The sequence below is a fragment of the Mytilus edulis genome, chromosome 3, assembly GCF_963676685.1.
Source record: "Mytilus edulis chromosome 3, xbMytEdul2.2, whole genome shotgun sequence".
Taxonomy (NCBI): Eukaryota; Metazoa; Mollusca; class Bivalvia; order Mytilida; family Mytilidae; genus Mytilus; species Mytilus edulis.
Window position 1 is genome coordinate 2,866,129 of NC_092346.1, and position 9,609 is coordinate 2,875,737.

At 30.0% G+C, this 9,609-nt stretch overlaps 1 long non-coding RNA gene across 1 annotated transcript; it reads right to left on the reverse strand.

The window, feature by feature from the left end:
- Positions 1-3,365: 3,365 nt before the first annotated feature.
- LOC139515626 (uncharacterized) lies at positions 3,366-9,317 on the reverse strand. Its single transcript, XR_011662813.1, has 4 exons — positions 9,231-9,317; positions 6,471-6,627; positions 5,642-5,719; positions 3,366-4,323 (listed from the first exon to the last, which is right to left on the reverse strand). It is a non-coding gene; the product is annotated as an uncharacterized lncRNA (long non-coding RNA).
- Between the last annotated feature and the right edge of the window lie 292 nt (positions 9,318-9,609).

Sequence of the window (9,609 nt, forward strand, 5' to 3'; positions counted from 1 at the left end):
AATTTGTAATGGTCATAGTGTTTTTTTTTTTTAAATCATTTGATTTGTATTTAAATTTGAATACTTATGTTCTTTAAAGCGTCAATTTTGGGATTTTGGCATTCTCAAATGTACTTTTATTGGTGACGAGTAGCATATTAAAAAATAGATTTGTAGATAGATGTTTTTGTGTTCTGTTAAATTGTCCCTTTTAAAATTGTGACACGATGATGACTGCTGTACCCATATTTTGACTATTTCATTTATTATGTCTGTTTAGTTCACGCATCATTGTAAATATAACGAAATTTGATGAGACTGCCAACAAAGTGAGATGTTAAGTGCTATAACAGCAGGTTTAATCCACCATTTTCTACATTTGAAAATGCCTGTACCAAGTCAGGAATATGACAGTTCTTGTCCTTTCGTTATTGATGTGTTTAATCATTTGATTTTGCCATGTGATTATGGACTTTCCGATTAGATTTTACTCTGAGTTCAGTATTTTTGTGATTTTACTTTTACTATTTAATTTGTGTAGCTATGGTTTTTGGAGTTTTACTTCGTACATTCTGTTACATTTTTTTCTTCTGGAAAACATTTTTTAAGAAACAGAAAAAAGAAATACTATGTATTACAATTTTCCCCTTTAAAGATTATTGGAAATACATTTTGCATTTTAAATTTAATTAATTATGTAATTTAATTACATGTAAATTCAAATAAATTTCTTGTTTATGACTTATTTAAATTAGAACTTCCATCAAATTTAATGCAATTTAAAGTCAATATAATCCTGTATAACTACTTACAAAACAATAGTGCAAATGAATAATAAAGAAAAGGCAGAATTTTTCCCTCTGCTTTTTGGAAAAGGGATGTTGGGGATTTGTTTTTACTTTAACCCGAATATCTGGTTTGAAAATATGTAATTAAATAAAAAAAACAAAAATTTGGAAAAACAGGAATTTTTAATGGTGATACCTTTGTAGCTACTGTACATATAAAATTGATCCTCCAACTTTTCTGATCCATGTTTACAAAGTATTAGACTTGAAAGGCATGGATTGCTGCTCTGTGTATTTACAGTAGAATAATATTTGTGGTTTCAAATGGCAATGTGCAAATGTATAATTTGTCAGTAACATTGAAGACTGTATTTTTCAGATGAAACTTAAACAATAATCCAACGAATACATGTCACTCATTTGCAAAGCTCAATACCATTTTGTAAATATGCCTTTACCTATATGTAAAGAATGGCAATGCATCTGAATTTATATAAGAACTTGAAGAGTTAGAATCTAAGACATACAAAAAACACAAACACCAGATATAAACTATAGGACAAGGCTATCTATGTGTGATTTGGATTTTGACAATGTCAGCAATATACAATACAGGAGATACCAAAAACTTTTGGACAAAGCATAACCATACACAACAATTTCTAGCATTTTCTTATTGTCATCCTGTCTTGGGCATAGTTATTTTCAGAATAATAAAAAAAACAATTTTGAGTTATCTCCCTTTGTATATACTTCAATAAAAGAAACAAAGTATCTAACAAATTAATTTTATTCAGATACTGACAAATTAGAGTTGTTTTGGTGATAAATTAAAATAAAATGTCAAAAAGTTTGTTATACAATTTTAAAAAAATTTAAAACAAATAAAAAAACAATTTTGTTTAAAAAAAGTAAAGTTCTACATCAAAGAACCTTGACATCAAATTCAAACTAATTAATAAAATAATGGTTATTGACAAATTAACATGCTTACTTGTATAGATTATTTAAGAATCATAACAATTGCAAACATAGGCACCTCTAAATTTCAAGTTTGGCATCATAAAAATATTAATGAATAATCTCCCCTGCTAGCATTATAAGTCAATTTTAAAAACTTCAAAAAGCAAAAAACAAAAAACATAACTTATTTACATAATTAACATAATTCGTAAATTCATGAGTGCACACACTGAAATGTCTCGCCTTCTTTACTTATCATTGGTATTATGTTGATAGTCCTAAGTATAAAGCTTTATTAAAAACTGTCACATAAACTTAACATTAACCAAGATAACTAAACAAAGAGCAATGAACCATGAAAATGAGGTCAAGGTCAGATGAACCATGCCAGGCAGACATGTACAGCTAACAATGCTTCCATACAACAAATATAGTTGACCTATTACTTATAGTTTTAAAAAAATAGACCAAAACACAAGAACTTAACACTGAGCAATGAACCGTGAAAATGAGGTCGAGGTCAAAAAAAACCTGCGCGACTGACATATAGATCATAAAATATTTCCATACACCAAATATAGTTGACCTATGGCATATAGTATTAGATAAAAAGACCAAAACTCAAAAACTTAACTTTGACCACTCAACCATGAAAATGAGGTCAAGGTCAGATGACATCTGCTCGCTAGACATGTACACCTTACAATCATTCCATACAACAAATATAGTAGATCTATTGCATAAAGTATGAGAAAAACAGACCAAAACACAAAAACTTAACTATAACCACTGAACCATGAAAATGAGGTCAAGGTCAGATGACACCTGCCAGTTGGACATGTACACCTTACAGTCCTTCCATACACCAAATATACTAGCCCTATTGCTTATAGTATCTGAGATATGGACTTGACCACCAAAACTTAACCTTGTTCACTGATCCATGAAATGAGGTCAGGTCAAGTGAAAACCGTCTGACGGGCATGAGGACCTTGCAAAGTACGCACATACCAAATATAATTATTCTATTACTTATAATAAGAGAGAATTCAACATTACAAAAACTCTGATCTTTTTTTTTCAAGTGGTCACTGAACCATGAAAATGAGGTCAAGGACATTTTAAATGTGACTGACAGAAACTTCGTAACATGAGGCATCTATATACAAAGTATGAAGCATCCAGGTCTTCCACCTTCTAAAATATTAAGCTTTTAAAAAGTTAGCTAACGCCGCCGCCCGATCACTATCCCTATGTCGAGCTTTCTGCAACAAAAGTTGCAGGCTCGACAAAAAAACATCCTGCTGCTCGAACATTGATTAAAATTTCATTCCAAATGCTGTATGCAAGAATAAAAATAATAAGGTGTAATGAAATACTTCAAATATGTACAATTGAATAAAATAGCACACAAATAAACTTTTATCACAAAATTATGTAATGTCAAGCAAAAAATTATCAATATTGAATATGTACTTGGACAATTGAAGAAAATAATAAGTTTATATGCTTATAAATATATTTGGTGTATTGACTGTCTCCTGATTAGTTAAAATTTTTTAGTTTTATTTTCATTTTTTTTTTGTTTACAAATTTTATGAAGTCAACATGTGCATGATGTGTGTACTTTGTTATTATTTATATAAATGAAATAAAAAAATTCTTTGAGCCTTATTTTTGATAGAAATTTATTTATAATGAATGGCAATAACTTATTTTGATTTTATTGAACCATAAAATTAATTTTCAACTATTTACATTTTACATAATCCTCTTCGCAGATTATCTAATGTGAAGATTCAAAAAGTTATCTCCCTTTGATCAAGCGATTATAAATAATGTGAAATCTTACAGGAAAAAATCTTGACAGCAAATACAAGACACTGAAATGAGCCACACTCAAATTATTATTCAGCATTTAATTAATTAGAAAAGGCAACAGAAAGTTTAAGTAAAAAGAAATATGTAGCTTTACCAAACACATTAACATAATCTGATGTCACTGATATGCTGCACTTGTAAATAATTTTAATAAAAAATGCAAATGTTGAAATAAAAGAGCAGTAATTCATTTTTTTACTTTAAAAAATAATCAAATTCAATAAACCAAACCACTTCATTTTAAGGGTCCCCCCCTTAAACTGAAAACTGTCAACTATAATTCAAAAGTAAACATGAAGGTATTTTTGTTCTTGCAAATTCCAAAAGTGTACCTTTGAATTGGTCCTTATTAAAATTTAAAGAAATTTTTATTGATATCTCTCAATTTTGTGTCATATGCCCTTAAGTAAAAATCCATGCAAGTTCTGTACATTTCTTGTGACAAGGCCTCTCTGATTTACTTGGACCTCAGCTCTTTGCCTTGTGCATTCAGCTGTCTCTGGTATTTACAGTCTAGTAAATGACTTTAGTTTATCCATGTAAGATTTAAAATCTTGTGATAGTCAAATCCCAGTTGTGATCAGGCGAGTTTATCTACAGAATCACTGTCCCAACTTGACATTAAATCAATTTGCATGGCCTTTCTAAGTTTGTCCTTTTCTGACACTGGCAGTTTCTTGGCTTAAAGGGCCTTAGCTCTATTTTGTAGCTTCTGTAATAAAGTAATAAAAAAAATGTTTAATTTTATTAAATTGACAAGTGATATATATGTGACAAAAGCAATAATTTTCTGCATGCAATTATTCTATCTTAATGCAGTTGTAATCAAAATCATATATTTAAAAGATATTCTAATGAGTGACCCAAAAATATCTCGTGGAATAACTCTATAAAAAGAATAGCTAGAAGTTGTGATAAATTTTCTATATTGAATGGACCATGAAATTGGGGTAAAACCATTAATTTATCCTTAGAAAGATCATAACATAAGGCATATGTATATTTATTTTTAAGTTGATTGGTCGTTAACATCATTAACAACTATCCTGACCAAAAACTTTTACCAAAACTTGAACCTAAAGCAGAACAGATGAAAGAATAAACAAACAAAAGCATGGATCATTAAACATAAACCCCTTCTACTATTGTAGGCTGGCATAACAATTTATTACAACTATTACACATTGTGATTTATTTATCAACATCAAAAAAATTATTGATTTGTATCAGTTCAGTTTTTCAATTATATTTTAAAACTAACTCCTTCTATCATTGTTTGGTCTTATTCACGGTGTAGAATATATACAACTTTTATAATTTGATGTGTGATCCCCTCAGGGGTTCAGGCTTATATTTTGGCAAGTGTCTGATGTGTCTATGGGCACTATGGAGGTCTAAAATTAGGTAGCACCCCATTTTTTCCCTAGGGAGATTGATATTGGAATAGCTCATTATTGAGTTTGTTGTCTTTATCAATTTCAATATAAATCACAATAACAGGTACAGCAATTTTTTTTTCTTTTGACATATAAGAAGTATTTGTAAATAGTATTAAAATACAATCAGCTGTATACAATATAACCAAAACAAAAATCTGAGACTGGATTACTGCCCTTTTATCTATTTATTATTTGATCTATAAAATAATATTTAATCAATAGAAATGTGAAAATTTCAAACAAGATTTAAGTCAGTTATTGTTTGATTTGGCTAATTCTACTAAATACACAATTATTTTGATTTTTGTTGTTGTTTTTTTCCTGCAATTATTTTGTAACACTCTAATAAAAATGAGTATGAATTCAATCCTCCATGACTCTATTCATGCTATTTGTTAGATGTCTCTACTCTCATTGGCAACAACACTTCATCTCCTTATAAATTAATTTTTGCAGGCCTCAACTAACAGTATTTTCCATAAAATATATAAAACAATAAAAAGCTAGTACAATCATGACAATGAGTACTATTAATTTATCCCAAGACTTGGTCTGGTCATGTCAAATTAATGTAATCACCAAATAGCTTACTTCAAAATAGAACCAGCTGCTGTTTTACATGTCCAGACTAGATTGTTTATGCCTATAAGCATCACAAACAGCTGCTTACTGCAAAATAAAACATAAAAAGTTCCTAAAATAAATGTGTATTGCCAGGAGATAATTAGTTGAATTTAAACATTCATATTATATTTGTTAAACTTGGTCTAAGGAAAGGGTGTACAGGATTTCCAATACTCAATATATATATATATGTCTAGCGGGACGGCTGCAGTGCAGGCGATTTGGTGTCACGATATCACAGTAGCATGGGTTCGAATACCCGCGAGGGAAGAACCAAAAATTTGTGAAAGCAAATTTACATGTACAGATCTAACATTGTTAGGTTGATGTTTAGACGAGTTGTATATATATATATATACATGTAAATAGCCCAGGTGGTCGTGTGGTCTAGCGGGACGGCTGCAGTGCAGGCGATTTGGTGTCACGATATCACAGTAGCATGGGTTCGAATCCCGACGAGGGAAGAACCAAAAATTTGCGAAAGCAAATTTACAGATCTAACATTGTTGGGTTGATGTTTAGACGAGTTGTTTTTATGATCACATGCATATATGTATATATTCTGACAGACATTTCAACATACATGTAATATATATTTATAGATTTTAACAAGGCTAAGTAATTATATAAGCTGATAATACTAAAAAGGCATTCATGTAACTCTATCTTTTATCAAAGACAATGGCACGTCTCTATTTGAATTACATGACTTACAATGTACATTTATATCTTTTGAAAGATTTTTTAAATCATAAATTCAGAAAATGTAGACAAAATATATATATACAATATATACCTTTATATGTGAAGGAACATGGATGGCTGTTGTATTCCCTTATCTTTGAGCATCTGTTTCTGCTTGAAATCGATTCTCTGTAACAATTGGTGCAATTCTTCAATTTTTTCACTGTCATCAAGATTTCTGTTTGGGAATCCATCATCTTCTTTATTAGCTAAGTAAAATAAAAACTTTTTGAGAAAATGTAAATATTCAACATGATGTTCATGCAAAATGATATTAAGTTTAAATTCTTTTATATAAATGCCTTTTAAACTTGAGTCGCTGAACTGTAGTAACACGTATATGTTACAGTAAATAGGTGAAATTAGGAATTACATGTAATTACTAAACACTTCAGTAAATACCTGTAATTACTAGCCAATTTAGTAATTACATGTATTTACTAGTTGTTTCAGTGATTACTGGTAATCACTGATTTTTTTTGTCATTTTTACAGCTATTTACTAACTTGATGTTTTTGTTTTAAAATTAAAAACATAATTCAAGATACCAAATAAGAAAGTAAAGGGGTAGGGATTTTAAGGGCGCTAACTTAAGAATGTAGGAATATAATGCACATCCAAAGTGCATACTCTTTAGTGTTTGTGAATTGAAACTGGAAAATGGTTGTTTTATAGGTTTTGAAACTCCGTAAATATATGTATGCAAGACAATGATATCTATCCAAAATCAAACTAAAATCTCCATCATGCACTGTGGTTCAAAACTTAAAAAAAACTTTCTCCAAATAACCTGGATTTCTACCAAACTTGGACAGAAGCTAAATGTTTATGATCATAAAATAATATCCAAAAGTAAAGTTTGTAAAAAAATCCTTTTTTTCGTATATTACTTATAAATGGACTAGTTTTGTCCCAGTTAACATTACATACACTCTGTAGTTAAAGTTTTTAAAACATTAGATTTTATAAACCATCCTGGATTTTTACCCAATTTTGACTGAAGCTTCTTACAGTACTAGTCAACAGATAGTATCTAGAGGAAAATTTTAATATTTTTTCCTCATTTTTGTTGAGCCTGCGATTAACAGCAAAAGTAGCCGAGACTATTTGTTCTGCAAAAACCCTTACAATTTTAATAGCTATATACATCGATAACCCATCTCCAGCTAGGGATTGATTTGAAGGTCACATGAATACGTATTCAATGAGGTCCAAATATTCACTTGCAAGTGCACAACTCATCAACCTTGTTTCTCAGCTAATTTAACAAAATAAAACCAGAATGGCTGCTAACAGTGAATTATAATTTTACAATATCATTTTTATAAATGATTTAACAACAAAAAAAAGATATTTTTTTTTATATATCTCGAAGCTAATGCACATAACAGTTCATTCCAGTTCTTAACCTACATAACGTTATCTTATCTTTATAAGGTAATAAGTCTAAATATTCTTCAAATTCAAAGAGTTCTTCAAAAAGTTAAGACATAATGTTTTGGGAGAATTTTCCATTTCTGATTTCCATGTCTGCTGAAGTTGGTCAAAAATTATCTGTATTATAATGCTCAACTTAAACCATTTTGGATTAAAACTAAAGTTACTCTGATTTAACCAAATATTTGAAAGTCCATATTTATTCAAGATATTTTTTATACATATCAACCATTCAAAATTTTAAGAGTACTAACTGATCGTCAAGTTAGTATTACACAGATAAAACAATGTTGTATTATGGTCAGGTGATCAAAAGTTATGGTTGTTTTAGCAGTCAGTAAATAGGTGTAAATATTCATTTTAAATTTAGTAATTACTGGTAATAACTGGGCCGTTTAAGGAATTACTTGTATTAACTAAGTGCATCGGGAATTACCTGTAATTCCTAAATTTTAGTAATTACATGTAATTCCTAATTTCACCTATTTACTGTAACATATATAAACAGCATGTAAAGGTTTGAAATGTTTCCAAAAAAATACTCAATAATCATAATATAAATGAAGGAAGTATGGTAACCTACATGTATGTATCATTTGTTTGGCTATAGTAATTGGATCAGCATCAGTTGGTCTTTAGCGGATAGCATTTATGTTGGAAACATACCACATTGTTTACTTTAATCTAATTAATCTTCATATACAATATGTACAATGTACATCTTAGTTTTCTCGTTTGAATTGTTTTACATTGTCATATCGGGGCCTTTGTGGTATGGGCTATGCTCATTGTTGAAGGCTGTACAGTGACCTATAGTTGTTAATGTCTGTGTCATTTTGGTCTCTTGTGGACAGCTGTCTCATTGGCAATCATACCACATCTTCTTTTAATATATCATTAAGCATTTGAATCACAGGCACTTGTTTCTATCCATTGGAAGACCCACTAATATCAACGTATATTTTCGAGAAGGTACCCAAGTAATTTTTTCATCTCTCCGCTTAAAACCATTATTTCTGGTAAATATATACGTTAATAGTGGGTCTTCAAATGGATAGAAACAAGTGCCTGTGATTTGAATTTATAGCAATATCAAGGGTACAACTGATGTGTCACCTGGGTAAGTAAGGTACATGTACCTATAGAACAAGTCAATTATCCAATAATCTTAAAAACTATAGCACAGTTTGTAATTATTCAGTGACAATAAACAATAATTTGGTTTGCACGACACTTTGACCATGTCCCCTCCTTTTTAAATAAGGTTTTGGGAATAAAATATATTGGGCATGCATATCAGATTAATCATAAAAAGTAAATTGATTGTGTAAGGTTATGTAATATATAATGATCTATATTAAAGTAATGCGGTTACCAAATCGAAAATCATGTTGAATTTGAAGTGTGTTCTTCTTTTGGGATTTGAAAATCCCGCAACATGACGACTTAAACATTGCTATAATAATAGAAAACACTCGAGACAACCGAAAGGTGCACGGTCGCACTAAATACCAATAATATGTTATTAAGCCAAATAAAATAATGTATCCTAATTCATAGATTGATATGATGCGTTTATAATATAATTGTTTAAAAGATGTGAATAACAGAATAAATGACAGACACATGATCTCCAGAAATTAACTAGTAAGGGTCCTACTAAAATGCGCCCGGGAGCGCCCGGGTGAAGAAAAAGCGCCCGGGGAAAAGAAAAAGCGCCCGGAGAAGAAAATATAGCGCCCGGGGAACAGAAA